Genomic DNA, 14,978 nt, shown 5'->3' with positions numbered 1-14,978 from the left:
TTCTTCTCCTGTGAAAGTCCTGGGTATCAACTAGGAAGGGGAATTCATAGACAACCCTATAACCATGGGAACCTTTTGTCATCCATGTCAGCACAGTTATACCTGTCACCATACTTAGTAAAATACACAATACCTCCATGATTTAGATACAAAATTAGGAGAAGTTCACTAAACACAATATGCTGTTGACACATGTATGTCAATGTAGATTGTATGTTTAAATTATGAATTTATGATATAGTGGAACACCTTGGGGATCAATGGCAGATCCTGGGACTGGCTTAGCTCCTTAGTTGCTCACAGGTTGGTGTGTTCACCTTGACTTATTGGCCAGTTGGTCCTACTAGGCCCTGAGTTCAGATCCCAGTACTACCAACAAGTGGATCGTGGAGTAAGAAGCCAAGTTTGAAACTTGTTTTCCTTTTCTCTGAATATCCTGGGTGATCCTGAGAATCCTGGCAGGGTGGAGAACATTTCTACAAATCTAGATGCTCTGTGATAGGATTTCATCAATGAAATAAACAGAATGGGTTTCATCATAGTACAATCAATGGTAAATAAATGAATAAAACAAAAAATACCACACCAAACATGTATGGACTGAATATCAACAGGTAAGTATAAATCCTACCTTTACAATGCATATAATTAGTATGTTTTCCAGGGCTTGGGCTTGAATTCAGGACTAGTGAACAGGCCTGACTTTCTTATCTTCAAGTACGGTGATCTTCCCCTTCATCCACATTGCTGCCGATTTACCCACATCCTGAGATCAAATCCAAAGCCTAGAAGAGTAAATGGCATGAATTGCAAGCCAGGAAGCTTTTTTTAAAAAAATTACTTTTCTTAATATGGGGCTTGAACTCAGGTTGTAACAAGTCTGCCTCAGCTTCGATCACCCTAACCTGGGGTGCAGCCACTAGACCTATACCTGCTCCTGGGATCCTAGAAACCCAGGCCTTGCAGGGAAAGCAATGCACAGAAAAAATGTGGCCTTTTTATGTTTTCTTCGTTTGCACGGTGACCCTCATGGGTCTGAATGACACTGTTGCAAAGGGTACTTCATCTTGCATTGTTGAAGGCTGCCAGACTATTGGGGAGGCCATAGGCCCATGTGGCAACATACTCCCTGATTTCGAGTCCCCGTCCTGACTCCAACCAATGGCAGGAGATACTAAGAAAATGGTCCCCCATCCATAGGAATAACAATGGAATGTTTTCAATGTCATGGTTGAATGAGTTGATTGTGAATGATGTTCCTATAAAATTAGACAGCATCATTTCAGGAGGCTGATAGACTTTATTTAATATTTATGAAGCATTAAAAGAATATTATTACTTACAGAAACACAATAATTTCAGGAAACTGATTTCATTAAGGATGAAAACAATAATATTAATTACATGGATGCATAATTAAAACCCAGGAATTGGTAGGAATGTAATCTATATAACTGAATAATGTACAGATATCTCTTACACTCGATAAAGATACATATCTATTAACGTACTGCCATCTGCATATCAATATTATTTTGTTAACATCTGTGGCTTGATATCACGTCCTGGGAACAGCCTGTCAGCTCAATTTGCCCCAGGATGGAGTGTTGACACTCACCCATTCATGAATTGGGCCTTGTAGGCTTGTAGGCCATGAGTTCAGATGCCAACACTGCCAAAAAATGAATTGTGGAGTAAGAAGCTGATGGTGCCACATGTTTTCCTTTTCTGTGAAAGTCCTGGGTGTCAGGTATGAAGTGGAATACATATGCAGACATATATCCTATGTAATTAATGTAATAAATGCTTTTTTTGGGGGGGGTCTGGTCATGGGATCGGAATTCTGGGCATGGGCGCTGTCCCTCAGCTCTTCAACTCAAGGCCAGCACTCTACCACTTGAGCCAGAGGGCCACTTCTGACTTTTTTCTTTTTGCTTATGAGGAATCGAACTCAGGGCCTCATGCCTGCAAGCTAAGCATTCTACCACTGAGCTACCTTCCCAGGCCCATGTAATCAATGTTTTATGTGACATAATATTCAATAAAATAAATGTTCAATGCATGAATAAAACAAAAAATTAAATAACTGCACTGAATGAAATATAGTCAAATATGTTTATAAATATAAATCATATATGTAAACTGTACATGAATAGGATGTTTTCTAGTGGTGGGGATTTATTTCAGGCCTAAGGAACAGACTTGAATTTCTTGACTTCAAGGAAACCAGCTTTCCCTTCCCAAATAGTGCATCAGAGTTAACAAGACCATGAGTTCCAAAACCAGTCCTGGCATAAAAATGGCACCTTTATAGTATGTGCGACCCAATTCTTAGTTATTTCATTATGCCTCCATTTTATTAATGTGATTGCTTAAATTCTCAATAAAATATTAACTAACATCGATCAGTGTCCTATAATATAATTGTGTATAATTTTATACTGGAATCATTCAAGAACTGCTCATTCAATCATGACACACATCACATTCCGTGTAATCTTATAGATAGGAGTAAGTTTTTTGGATCTCCTGCCATTTGGATGTGGCAGGACCAGGATACAAACTGTGGGCCACAGCTCCCACCACTTAATCCCAAGGATAGGGAACTCACCTGTTTGTCCAAGAACATCAGCAAGACCAATGATTAAGTAGGCACCAGTGGCTCTCAGCAGTTCTCCTTGATACTTACAAGGCTGTGATTGGAGGATCATGGTTGAAGTCATCCTATGCAGGAAAGTCCTTGAGACCCCTTTCCAACTTCAGTGACAACAAAGCCAGAAGCACTGTGGCTCCAGTTTGGAGGGCCAGCCTTGAGCAAAAGTAGCTCACAGACTGTGCCCAGATCCTGAGTTCAAGGTCCAGGACTGGCAACAAACAGAAATACACAATAATTTGTGCAACCATACGGTTAAAGCTGGTCACCCTCTTGTCTCCAACTGAACTGACATTCTTCCCTGAAAACGGGCTGGGGAGATGCTAACTTCTTGACTCTGCCAATGCCGCTTGCATCACTGGATTCTGGCCACACCCCCATTCTTTCATGGTTCTTTCTGACCAATGGGATACAAGAATGGTGGCCACGCCCACATTCCATGCTGCCTGGTAGCACCGGGATTCCCAATGTTAGTTTACACCACTACGAGCAGTTGAGGAAGGTGAGGTGTTTGAGTGGTGAGGAAGAGACTCAAGGCAACTTCGTAGTATAGTAGGAAATTGAGAAGCCTGCCCGTGCCCCAGCTGCTTTCCCCCTTTCCCAAGTTTTGAGATTTCAAATATCAGGCAATGTCTCACTGCCAGCCCGATTAAAGCCCCAACCTGATCCCTGGACCTGGTTCTCTACTTTGGGCCCATTTGTCCACAAAAACACTGCCATCACTGCTGGCCCCACCTGGAGCAGCCTCCAGCAGCTTCTCCCAGCAACACAGGTGAGTGGCCGCCCTCAAACCACCCCTGCTGAGGTCAGAACACCCTTGGAGGCACCATGACCCCTGCTTGTTTCCTCTCCCTGGCTCTGAGGAACCAACTTTCTGTCTTGGGCATTTCTAAAACAGAGACTCAATATATGGTCTGGCTGGGCTGGATCGAGGTTCTCCTATCTGTGACAGGTATGCTCTTCCAGGCCTGGTCCTCTGTAGTTGGGTTGGTAGACAGGTCGCAACATGCGCAGTCATCAATTTAGATGGCTTATCCCCAACTTTTAGTCCACAGCAGCCGATTCTTGACCATAGGTAAAGCTCTGGGTAGGGCCGCAACCATCAGACCTCATTTTCCTCACAGGACAGTTGTTAGGAAACAAGGGATTTATAGAGAGGGATCTCTGGAACATGGCTAGGCACAGAGGGAGCAGCCTACCGATAAGGTTCTCTGCAGTTCTGTGAGCAAATGACAAGAAGATACCTGGAAAGGGCTCAGATGAGGTCTTTTATTAATCGTGCAACAGATGTGGGATTATGAAACAAAACATGGCTCTCTTTCATCATTAACCTATCCCCATATGGAAGGGGATCCTTCGTTCTGTGGAGTTTTGCAGCTGGGGAAACCGAGGCACACAGAAGCCTGGTGACCTACTTAGGACTTCAACTTCACAGGAAGCTCAGTCCCTAAGACAATGGTTGTTATTCAGTAGATTTCTGGTGGTAGGAAGTCCACTTCTTGTCAGTCGTGGGGCTTGAACTCTGGGTCTGGGCACTGTTCCCGAGCTCCTCAGCAAAAGGCTAGCACTCTCCCACTTAATCTCACAGCACCATTTCTGGTTTCCTGGTGGTTTTTTGGATATAAGAGTCTCACAGACGTTCCTGCCGGGGCTGGCTATGAACCATGATTCTTGTATCTCAGCCTCCTGTGTAGTTAGGATTAGAGTTCTAAGCCACCAGCAACCTTTTTAATTGTAATTGTGACTTTTTTCTCTCCCTCTTTCACAAGAAATGGTTGAATGGGTGCTGGAGGAGGGGGTTCGGCATCCACATGTGGCTAGAACCCAAGGTCGCCCTCTCATTCTGGAGGTGGGCTGTAGTTCAGGTGCTGTCTTGCTCAGCCTGTTGAAACAGCTCCATGAGATAAGCCCCTCTGTGCCCTGGCTAGACCATGACAGTTCTTCATTATCCATCCAGCCTTACTGGATTTATTGTATTGTGTTGCTTTCCACATCATTTCTAGCACCTGGCCAAAATTATGATACATAGTTACTGAATAAAAATGTAATACCATCTTAAGAAAGTCATTTAGGGCTCTGGGAATGGGGCTTCATGGTACAGTGATTGCCTATCATGCATGAAACCCTGGGTTCAATTCCTCAGTAACACATAAAAAGAAAAATTCTGGAAGTGGTGCTGTGCCTCAAGTGGTAGAGTGCTAGCTTTGAGCAAAAAAAAAAGAAGAAAAAACCTCAGGAATAATTCCCTATCCCTGAGTTTAAGCCCCTGGACTGGCAAAACAAAAACAAAAACAAAAACAAAAACATTTAGTTAGTAAATGCAAAATAAAGAACCCATACTTGTAATATATAATTGCTCCTTCCATATTGACACTTGACAATAGTCCCTAATTCATGTACTTATATTAGGAAACTGTGTTGAAAAAAAGTTTTGTTCATTAAGTCATAGCTATTAAAGCCAGGAATGTGCTTAGATGTCAGGTGAAGATTAATTCTGGAAATTCAACGATTCCAGCATTTGGTATCGTCACTGCTAATCACAAAGAGAAGGGTAGTCTAAGTGTGATTTTGAAACCTTTTGGTCAGTTATGGCACCAAAAAGGCAGAGGGTAATTAAGTGTTGTGACAGAAGATAAAGAATAACTGCAGATGTGAGGAATAAATGATAGTAACTAAGGTATACCAGAAACTGTTCTAGAGAACCATTTTTGGTTATTGAAGAACTTGTTGTCAACTAGGCTTTTCGTCATTGTCTATAGCATTCTAAATCTCTTAGGCTAGTTCTTAATCTCTGTGTGATAAAATGTATCTCCTTCTATGCTGTTGTTTCATAGGTGATCTCCTTTGCTTTCTAAAAATCACAGTCTTTCTATATTTCTCTATGAACATTATCTGATACTAAATTGACCTATACAGATGTCAGAGGATGCTAATGTAAGGGTCCCATAGCTCATGAGTCATTAATGTAACAAAATGGAAATAGAGGACATATTTATTGCTATGTCAATTTTTCTGAAAAGCTGCAATGTCATCATTTGGTTAAAATTTCCATTCATTGTCAACATAGTTTTATTCAGTGCACATAAATGCAAATATCTGCCAGGTGCTTCTTGTTTACACCTGTAATCCTAGACACTCAGGACGTTGAAACCAGAGGATTGTGGTTCAAATAAGCCTGATCAGTAAAGTCCATGAGATACTAATCTTCAGTTTACCACCAGAAACCCAGAAGTGGTGCTGTAACTAAAGTGGTAGTGCACTCAAGTTGAAGTAAAGAGCTGAGGGACAGCGCCCAGGATCAGAGTTCAAGCCCCACAACCAATAAAAAAAGGTGAAATATGACTTTTAACTTTCCGCAAAAGGAATGAAAAGATCAATAATCTTCCCAAGCAATACAAATAATTCCAAAATTATTCAGTGCACCTAATTTTGCTGAGTAATGTTATGGATTATTTGCTGGACATATTCTCTAAAAACAAATCGTTTAACTAGGGATACAGGTGGACCCATTGAAACAATGAGATGTACAAGTTCTAACGTCGAAAAAAGAACTTTACAACTTTGGTGGGGGGGAGGGAGGACCAGGAGGGGGGAGAGGTAGTATGGGAAGGGATGGGATGGGGAAAAAAAGAGGAGGAAACAATGCTTGATTAGAGATGTACTTGTTATCTTGCCAATGTAATTGTAACTCCTCTGAACGGTATGCTCACAATAAAAAAAGAAAAAAATTGTCAAATATTAGCTTTAAAATAAACTTCATCTAATATTTCACGTTGGAAAGAGAAGTCTATACAGTTGATGTCACTTGGCTTTCTTATTATCTTACTTCAAAGCCAACCCAGGCAAGAGAGTCTGTCAAACTCTTATCTGTAATTACACAGCAAAAAGCCAGAAGTGGAGTTTTGGTTCAAGCAGTAGAATACTAGATTTGGGGGCTGGTGGGCAGGAAAGAAAACTGTTCAGGGACAGGGTCCAGCCTCTGGGTTCAAGCCAGAGAACCAACACACACTTAGCAAACAAGCAAATAAAAAAAAACCCATATTTCATTGGAACCCTCCTTAAAGAAGTACTGATCTGAGAAGAGGCTCTTTTTCCCGATTATACTCACTGGATGCTTCTTTGAAATCCTTCTTGCTCTGGAGAACTCAGAACTTAATTAAAGGAATTGATAAATGACTCCTGCAAGAAGAGAATCATCTCAGGGGTGAAATATACATCGATAAGACTTTGAAACCTCCATGTCTTTGTTTCTTTGCAGTAGAACATTTTTTTTTGGGGGGGGGTTTCAGTCATGGGCCTGAATTCTGGGACTTGGCACTGTCCCTCAGCTCTTCAACTCAAGGCTAGCCCTCTAACAATTGAGCCACAGCACCACTTCTGGCCTATGTTTGCTTACGTGGTGCTGAGGAATCGAACCCGGGCCTCGTGCATGCAAGGCAAGCGCTCGACCACTGAGCCACCTTGCCAGTCCCTGGAGTAGAACATGTTTAAAACAACGTTATTTCCTTTTGTTCTATGCTGGCCTTCAAATGGCACATTATTTCTTTTTTTAATTTATTTTTTGTGGTGAAAATATTGTACAGAGGGGTTAAAATTACTTGGGCAAGATAATGACTACATTTCTTATCAAGCATTGTAGCCTCCTCCTTTGTTCCCCTTCCCATCACTTCCCAGTCTCCCCCCAACCCCCATCTAATCCTCCCCGCTCCCGAATCAAAGTTGTAAAGTTCGTTTTCGACATGACAAATTGTATTTCTCATTCTTGAAATGGGTCCACCTGTATCCTTATTTAAACGACTTTTTTCCCTTTCACCTCCACAAATTATACTGACATCAAATACAGTGAAAGCAGGATTTATACTGTGGGGGAGCGACATACAAAGCAACAAAGAAATAATCTTATAAATGCGTTAGAAACAAATGCATGAAAGAAAAAAACATTTAAATACATATCTGATGTTTCATTTTCCTAACTTCACATTATCTGACCTTTTCTGCTTGACTCAGACATATACTAGATATTGCAAATAAGGGAAACCATGGGACTTATGTTTCTTTGGGGTTGGCTTACTTCACTTAACATAATTGTTTTCAAGACTTTCCATTTCCTACCAAATGGGGCAATGTCATTCTTTCTGATAGAGGCATAGAATTCCATTTTGTATATATTCAACATGTTCTTGATCCTTTCATCTACTTAAGGGCAACTGGGTTGGTTCCATATCTTAGCTATAGTAAATAAAGCTGCAATAAACAAAGTTGTGCTGGTAGCTTTAGTGTGGTCTTGTTTGTAAATATTTGGGTAAATGCCCAAAAGTGGGATTGATGGGTCATAGGGGAGCTTTATGTGGAGTTTATTAAGGAACCTCCATACTGCTTTCCAAAGTGGTTGAACAAGTTTTCACTCCCAGCAAAAATAAAGTAAGGTTCCCATCTGTCCACATCCCCTCCAGCATCTCTTGTTATTAGAGTTCTTGATTATAGCCATTCTAACAGGGGTGAGGTGGTATCTCAATGTTGTTTTGATTTGCATTTCTTTTATGGCTAGGGAGGTTGAGCATTTCTTCATGAGGTTACTGGCCATCTTTTTTCCTCTTCAGAAAAGTTTCTCTTTAAGTCTTTCGCCTACTTATTCATATGGCAGATGTTTCTTTGAGGATTGGTTGTTGGCAGATTTAATTTTTTGAGTTGCAAGTATATTTTAGATATGAGATCCTTGGCCGTTTTATGGCTAGTGAAGATCTTCTCCCAATACGTGGGCTTTCTATTGATATTGCTAGCTATGTCCTTTGCCATGCAGAAGCTCTGAAACTTCATGCAATCCCACTTGTCCAACCTTTCTCTGGTTTCTTGTGATTCTTAGTCTCTATTAAGAAAATTTCTGCCTGGACCAAGGAGACCTAGGTTTTCTCCTATTCAATCATGTAATATTTTCAGAGTGTCTGCTTTGACTCCGAGGTCTTTAATCCATTGGAAGTTGATTCTGGTGCAGGGTGATATATAAGGTTCTAGCTTTAGTTTTCTACAAGTAGTTAACCAATATTGCCAGCACCATTTACTGAAGAGGCTGTCTTTCTTCCATTCTATTTTTTTAGCTCCCTTATCAAAGATTAGATGGCTATAAGTCTGTAGGTTCATTTCTGGGTTTTCAGTTCTATTCCATTAGTGCTGAGGTCTGTTCTTATGCCAGTACCAAGCTGTTTTGATTACTATGGCTTTATAGTAGAGTTTGAAATTTGGTATTGATATTCCTCCAGCAGCGTTCTTACCGTTGAGTGGCGTTTTTGCTATTCGGGGTCTTTTATTGTTCCATATGAATTTTTGAATTGCCTCTTCTATTTCCTTGAAGAATGAGGGTGGAATTTTGAGAGGTATCTCATTAAATTTGTAGAGAGCCTTGGGAAGTTTTGCCATTTTCATGATGTTAAGCTTTCCAATACAAGGGCATGAAAGTTTATGCCATTTTCTAGGTTCTGTTTGATTTCCGTTTTCAAGTTTTTAAAGTTTTCATCATAGCGGTCCTTCACTACTTTGGTTATGTTAATTCATAGGTATTTTATTTTTTGTGGAGCTATTACAAATGGAGTTGCTTTCTTAATTTCGGCCACACTTTTCTCATTGTTGGCATACAGGAAAGCCATTGATTTTGGGGGGTTAATTTTTTACCTTGCTACTTTGCCAAAGTTTTGAATCAGCTTGAGTAATTTGGGAGTGGAGTCTATGGGATTCTTTAAATACAAGATCATGCAATCTGCAAAGAGGGAGAGTTTTATTTCTTCTTTCCCTATTTAGATTCCCTTTATGTCTCTATCTTGTCTTATTGCTGTATCTAGGCATTCTAATATACTAGATTGAAGAGAAGTGGAGAGAGTGGACATCCTTGTCTTGTTCCTGAGTTAAGAGGAAATGGCTTCAGTTTTTCACCATGAAGTATAATGCTGGCTGTAGGTTTGTCATATACAGCCTGTATTGTATTGAGGAATGTTCCATGATTCCTAATTTTTACAAATCTTCATTATAAAGGGGTGTTGGATCTTCTCGAATGCTTTTTCTGCATCTATTGAGATAACCATGTGGTTCTTATCCTTCCTCCTGTTGATGTGATGAATAATATTAATTGATTTGCGTATATTGAACCACTTTTGCATCCCTGAAATAAATCCTGCTTGAAGGAGGTATATAATTTTTTGGATGTATTCTTGAAGTCGATTGACCAAAATTTGTTGAGAAGTTTTGCATCAATGTTCATCAAAGAAATGGGTCTTTAGTACTCTTTCTTTGATGAGTCCCTGCCTGGTTTTGGGATGAGGGTTATGATGGCTTCATAGAATGTGTTTAGTAGTGAACTTTCTCTTTCAATTTCATTGAAGTTTGGAGGAGTATTAGTGTGAGCTCTGCTTTGATGGCCTTGTATAATTCTGCTCTAAAACCCTCTGGTCCTGGACTTTCCTTAGCTTGGAGGTCTCTTATTGCTGTTTCAATTTCAATGCTTGATATGGGCCTGTTAGGATGGTTTGATTCATCTTGATTTAGATTTGGCATGTCAATAATTGCTAGGAAAAGAGCCATTTCTGCCAAGTTCTCAAACTTATTAGCATAAAATTTTGAGAAGTATTCCCTTATAATATTCTAAATCTTGGTGGTTTCTGTGGTGATGTTTCCATTCTAATCTCTGAGTTTATTTATTTGGGTGTGTTCTCTTCTTTTTCTGATAAGATTTGCTAAGGGTCTCTCAATTTTGTTAATTTTTTCTAAGAACCAACTCTTTGTTTTGTTGATTTATTCTATAGTTTTTTTGGATTCTAATTCATTTAATTTTGATTTAATTTTAATTAATTCTTTCTGTCTGTTGGATTGGCATTTATCTGGCTGCTCTTTTTCAAGGACGTACAGATGTCTCATTGAATTGTTAGTTTCAGATCTCTTCAATTTGTTTATGTAGGAACTCAGAGCTATAAACTTTCCTCTGAGTTCTTCCTTTGCTCTGTCCTAGAGGAACTGGTAATTTGTGTGCTCATTTTTTTTGAATAGCATGAACATTTGAATTTCCTTCCTTATCTCTTCTATGACCCACTCGTGATTCAGCAGAGTGTTGTTGAGCAGCCATTTGTTACAGGAATTTCTTTGGTGGCTTTTGGTGTTGAGTTCTAATTTTATTCCCTTGTGGTCAGAGAGAATGCAAGGAATAACTTCAATGTTTCTGAGTTTGGACCAGTTTTCTTTATGGCCTAAAATGTGTTCTATTTTAGAAAATGTTTAATGTGTTGCTGAGAAAACCGTGTATTCTGATGCTTCGGTAGATGTCTGTTAAATCTAGTTGATCTATGCAGCTGTTTAGATCTGCGGTTTCTTTGTTGAGTTTTTACCGAGTTGATTCATCTAGTGGGGAATGTGGTGTTTTAAAATCCCCAACAATTAATGTCTTTGGATCTCTGTGGGATTTTAGGGAAAGTAATGTTTCTTTGGATAAATTTGTGTGATGCTTTGTTTGGCGAATAAATATTTAGAATTATAATATCCACCTGAAGGAGAGATCCCTTAATTAGTATGTAGCCACCTTCTTTATCTCTTCTCACTAATTTTAATTTGAAGTCTATTTTATCTGCTCTAAGGTTTGCAACTCCGCCTGTTTATGGGGTCTGTTTGCTTGGTAGATTTTGTTCCATACTTTAACATTAAAAATGTGTTTGTTTTTATGGCAAGATATGACTCCTGCAGGCAGCAGATAGAAGGATCTTATTTTTTAAATCCAATTTTACAGTCTATATCGCTTAATTGGAGAGTGAAGTCCGTTAATGTTGAGAGATAGGACTGAGAGTTACTTGGAAGTTCCTGCCATGTTATCCACCTTCTTGGGTTCTGCGAAAACTGGGTTCTTTCTATGGTTCTTGGATTCTCATTTTGGGTGCAGTTTCTTGGCCTTAACTGTGGTCTTGTTGGTTTTCTATGTGTAGGACATCTTTAAGAATTTTTTGTAGGGCTGGTTCGGTGGAAAGTTATTCTTTCAATTTTTCTTTGCTATGAAAGGTTTTTATTTGGCCTTCAGTTATGAAAGAGAGTTTAGCTGGGTACAGTATTCTTGGTTGATAGTTGTTTGTTTTTAGGTCTTGGCATATGTCATTCCAGGCTCTTCTTGCTTTGATTGTCTCCGCTGAGAAATCTGAGATGATTCTAATTGCTTTCCCTTTATAGGTGATTAATCATTTCTCCTTGACAGCTTTAAGAATCTTTTCCTTTGTCTGAGTTGATCCTGTGTGGATTATAATGTGACAGTGGGATGTCCTATTCTGGTCTGGTCTATTTGGGGTTATAAAAGCTTCTTGTAACTGAAGAGCCCTATATTTTTCCATGTTTGGGAAGTGCTCTGCTAGGATCCTGTTAAACAAATTTCCTAGACCATTAATTTCTCTTTCTAGGTGCTCCTCTACACCCATTATCCTTAGATTATGCCTTCTGATGGTGTCTTCAAAGTGTTGGATAGATCTACCATATTTCTTGGACGTGTCTTGGATGGTTGTATGCTCTTTCTCTGTAATATCTAGGCTGTCTTCAATCCCGAGATTCGATCTTCTGCATGGTCTAAACTGCTGTCAAGAATTTCTACTTCGTTTTGTATTTCTTTTCCTTCTAATTGGTCAGATTTGATGGCTTCAAATTCTTTGTTGAAACTTTTTTTTAGATCTTGTATGAACTTCTTCCTTAGTTTGGTGTTCTGTGTTTATTTTCAAATCACTTAGTTGACTGATTATTGGTTCCTAGGACTCCCATTCATTCTGTTGGATTCCATTCAGCATTCCCTTTGTGGTCTTCCTGACTTCCTTCAGCTCTTTGTTAATGGATCCCGTGAACGCTTTCAATGATCTTTGTGTATTTTCATCCTGCCCTCTCAATTCCTGTATTACTCTTGGCTTGGTTTCCTCACGTTCTTGCCATTCCTGTAGTTTTCTTTGAGTGTTCTCATCCTGTTCACGCCATTCCTGCCTTTTTCTTCGAGTATGCTCAAGCTGCTCACGCAAATTTTGTATCAGTTTTTGTGTAGCTTCCTCATGCTCATGATTTTCCTGTATAAACCTTTGGATTGCCTCCTCTCTCTCCCTATCACGCTTATACAGAGTCTTTTGTGTGTTTTCAATCTTTTCTTGCATTGACCTTTTGTTTGTCTCCATTTACCTTTTGTTTGCCTCCTGTCTCTCCCTATCACATTCATACAGAGTCCTTTGTAGGTTTTCAATATTTTCATTAATTATGTTTGCCAGCAGTGTTTGTAGAGCTATTTGGTAACTCTCCTCTGGATTATTCATTATCTCTTCTGTCCCTGGTTATCATGAGTGGGAGTGGAGATACCCGGACTTGCCATTTTTCTTGTGGTTTTCTGCCTACTCTGCCCATTTGGGATGAAAATAACACCAGTTTTGTGCTGGAACACTAACTTAAGACAAGCATCAAACGAAGTCTCTATTTGCACAGTCAATAGTCTGCAGATACAATCTAGTTCAACAGATACATCTATTCAACATCAAACAACTATATATTAATGGGCTACAAACCGCAAAAAGAATTTGGTAAGCTAGAAATTATTAGGTTTAGGGAGAGATGTGGGTAAAAAATAGGAATAGAGTGATGTGGGAAGGCACAGGGTGAGTTAACTTAAGTCCTAATCTCAAAGCAGGAAATAGGCTGGATAGGATGAAAGTACAGAGAGAGAAAAAGAAGAAAGAGAAAGGAAAAAAAGAGAACAGAAAAAATAGAACAGTAAAAATTAAATATATTATGCAGAAACAGAAACAATCTATTAAGAGAAAAACATGAATATGAGAGAAGGGGAGGGAAATAAAGGAGATGTGAAAAATTTAAATATAAACTTACTTAAAATATTATATAGTTATAAAGAAGTAGTATTGCTATTAAGGAACTTAAGTCTAAGAGGTTTTGAATTGAGTAATAAATTTGTGGATTAAGTGTGTACACAATGGGTGATAAGGCCTAATAATCGACTACAGGTTTGTCTGAGGATGTGCAGAACAACAATTAAGTAACATAAAGAAGAACCAAAGAGAAGAAAATGTGAAAAGGATAAGAAAGAAAGAAAAAAGATCAGAAGTTCAGTAGAGCTAAACAAAAACAAAAGGTAATTTAAAAAAATAGAAAGAAAGAAAGAAAGAAAAACGTGCGCGCACACATACATACAGCTAAAATAAAAATTATAAGAGAAAAAAATTTACTAGAAAACTTTTTTTTGAAAAAAGGTAAAAATTAAAAATTTAAAAAAGATTTAGAAAAAATTGGGGCCGGGAACATACTGTACAGAGGGGTTACAATTACATGGGCAAGACAATGAGTACATTTCTTATCAACCATTGCACTCTCTTCTTTTCTTTACCCTTCACATCCCTTCCCAGCCTCCCCTCGCCCCCTTCATCCAATCCTCCCCACGCAAACAAAATAGTAAAGTTCGTTTTCGATATGACAGCTTGTACTTCTCATTGTTAAAATGAGACCACCTGTATCCTTAAACAACATGTTTTTCACTTTCTCCTCCACAAACTATACCGACATCAAATATAGTGAAAGTTAGGGTTATACTGTGGGGCAAGGACATACAAATCAATGGTTAATAATCTTATAAATGCCTTAGAAACGAATGCATTAAAGGAAAAAAAACATTTAAATACATATCCAAGGGTTCATTTTCCTAACATCAATTATCTGACCTTTTCTGCTTGACACATACATATAATTGATATTGCAAATAAGGTAAACCATGAGATCTATGTTAATTTGGGCTTGGCTTACTTCACTTAATATAAATTTTTCCAAGACTTTTCATTTCCTAACAAATGGGGCAATGTCATTCTTTCTGAAGGAGGCATAGAATTCCATTGTGTATATATACCACATTTTCTTGATCCATTCATCTACTGAGCGGCATCTGGGTTGGTTCCATATCTTGGCTATGATAAATAATGCTGCAATAAACAAAGTTGTGTGGTAGCTTTAGTGTGGTCATGTTTGTAAATATTTGGGTAAATGCCCAAAAGTAGGATTGATGGGTCATAGGGGAGCTCTATGTGAATTCTTTTGAGAAACATCCATATTGCTTTCCAAAATGGTTGAACAAGTTTACACTCCCACCAAAAATGAAGTAAGGTTCCCTTCTGTCCACATCCCCTGAGCATCTGTTGTTTTTACAGTTCTTGATTTTTGCCATTCTAACTGGGTTTAGATGGTATCTCAATGTTGTTTTGATTTGCATTTCTTTTATGGCTAGAGAAGTTGAGCATTTCTTCATGTGTCTATTGGACATCCTTCTTTCTTCTTCAGAGAA

Source organism: Dipodomys merriami, unplaced genomic scaffold (genome assembly GCF_024711535.1).
Source record: "Dipodomys merriami isolate MVZ:Mamm:240054 unplaced genomic scaffold, mDipMer1.0.p SCAF_216, whole genome shotgun sequence".
Taxonomy (NCBI): Eukaryota; Metazoa; Chordata; class Mammalia; order Rodentia; family Heteromyidae; genus Dipodomys; species Dipodomys merriami.
Note: the sequence above shows the minus strand (reverse complement) of the source record.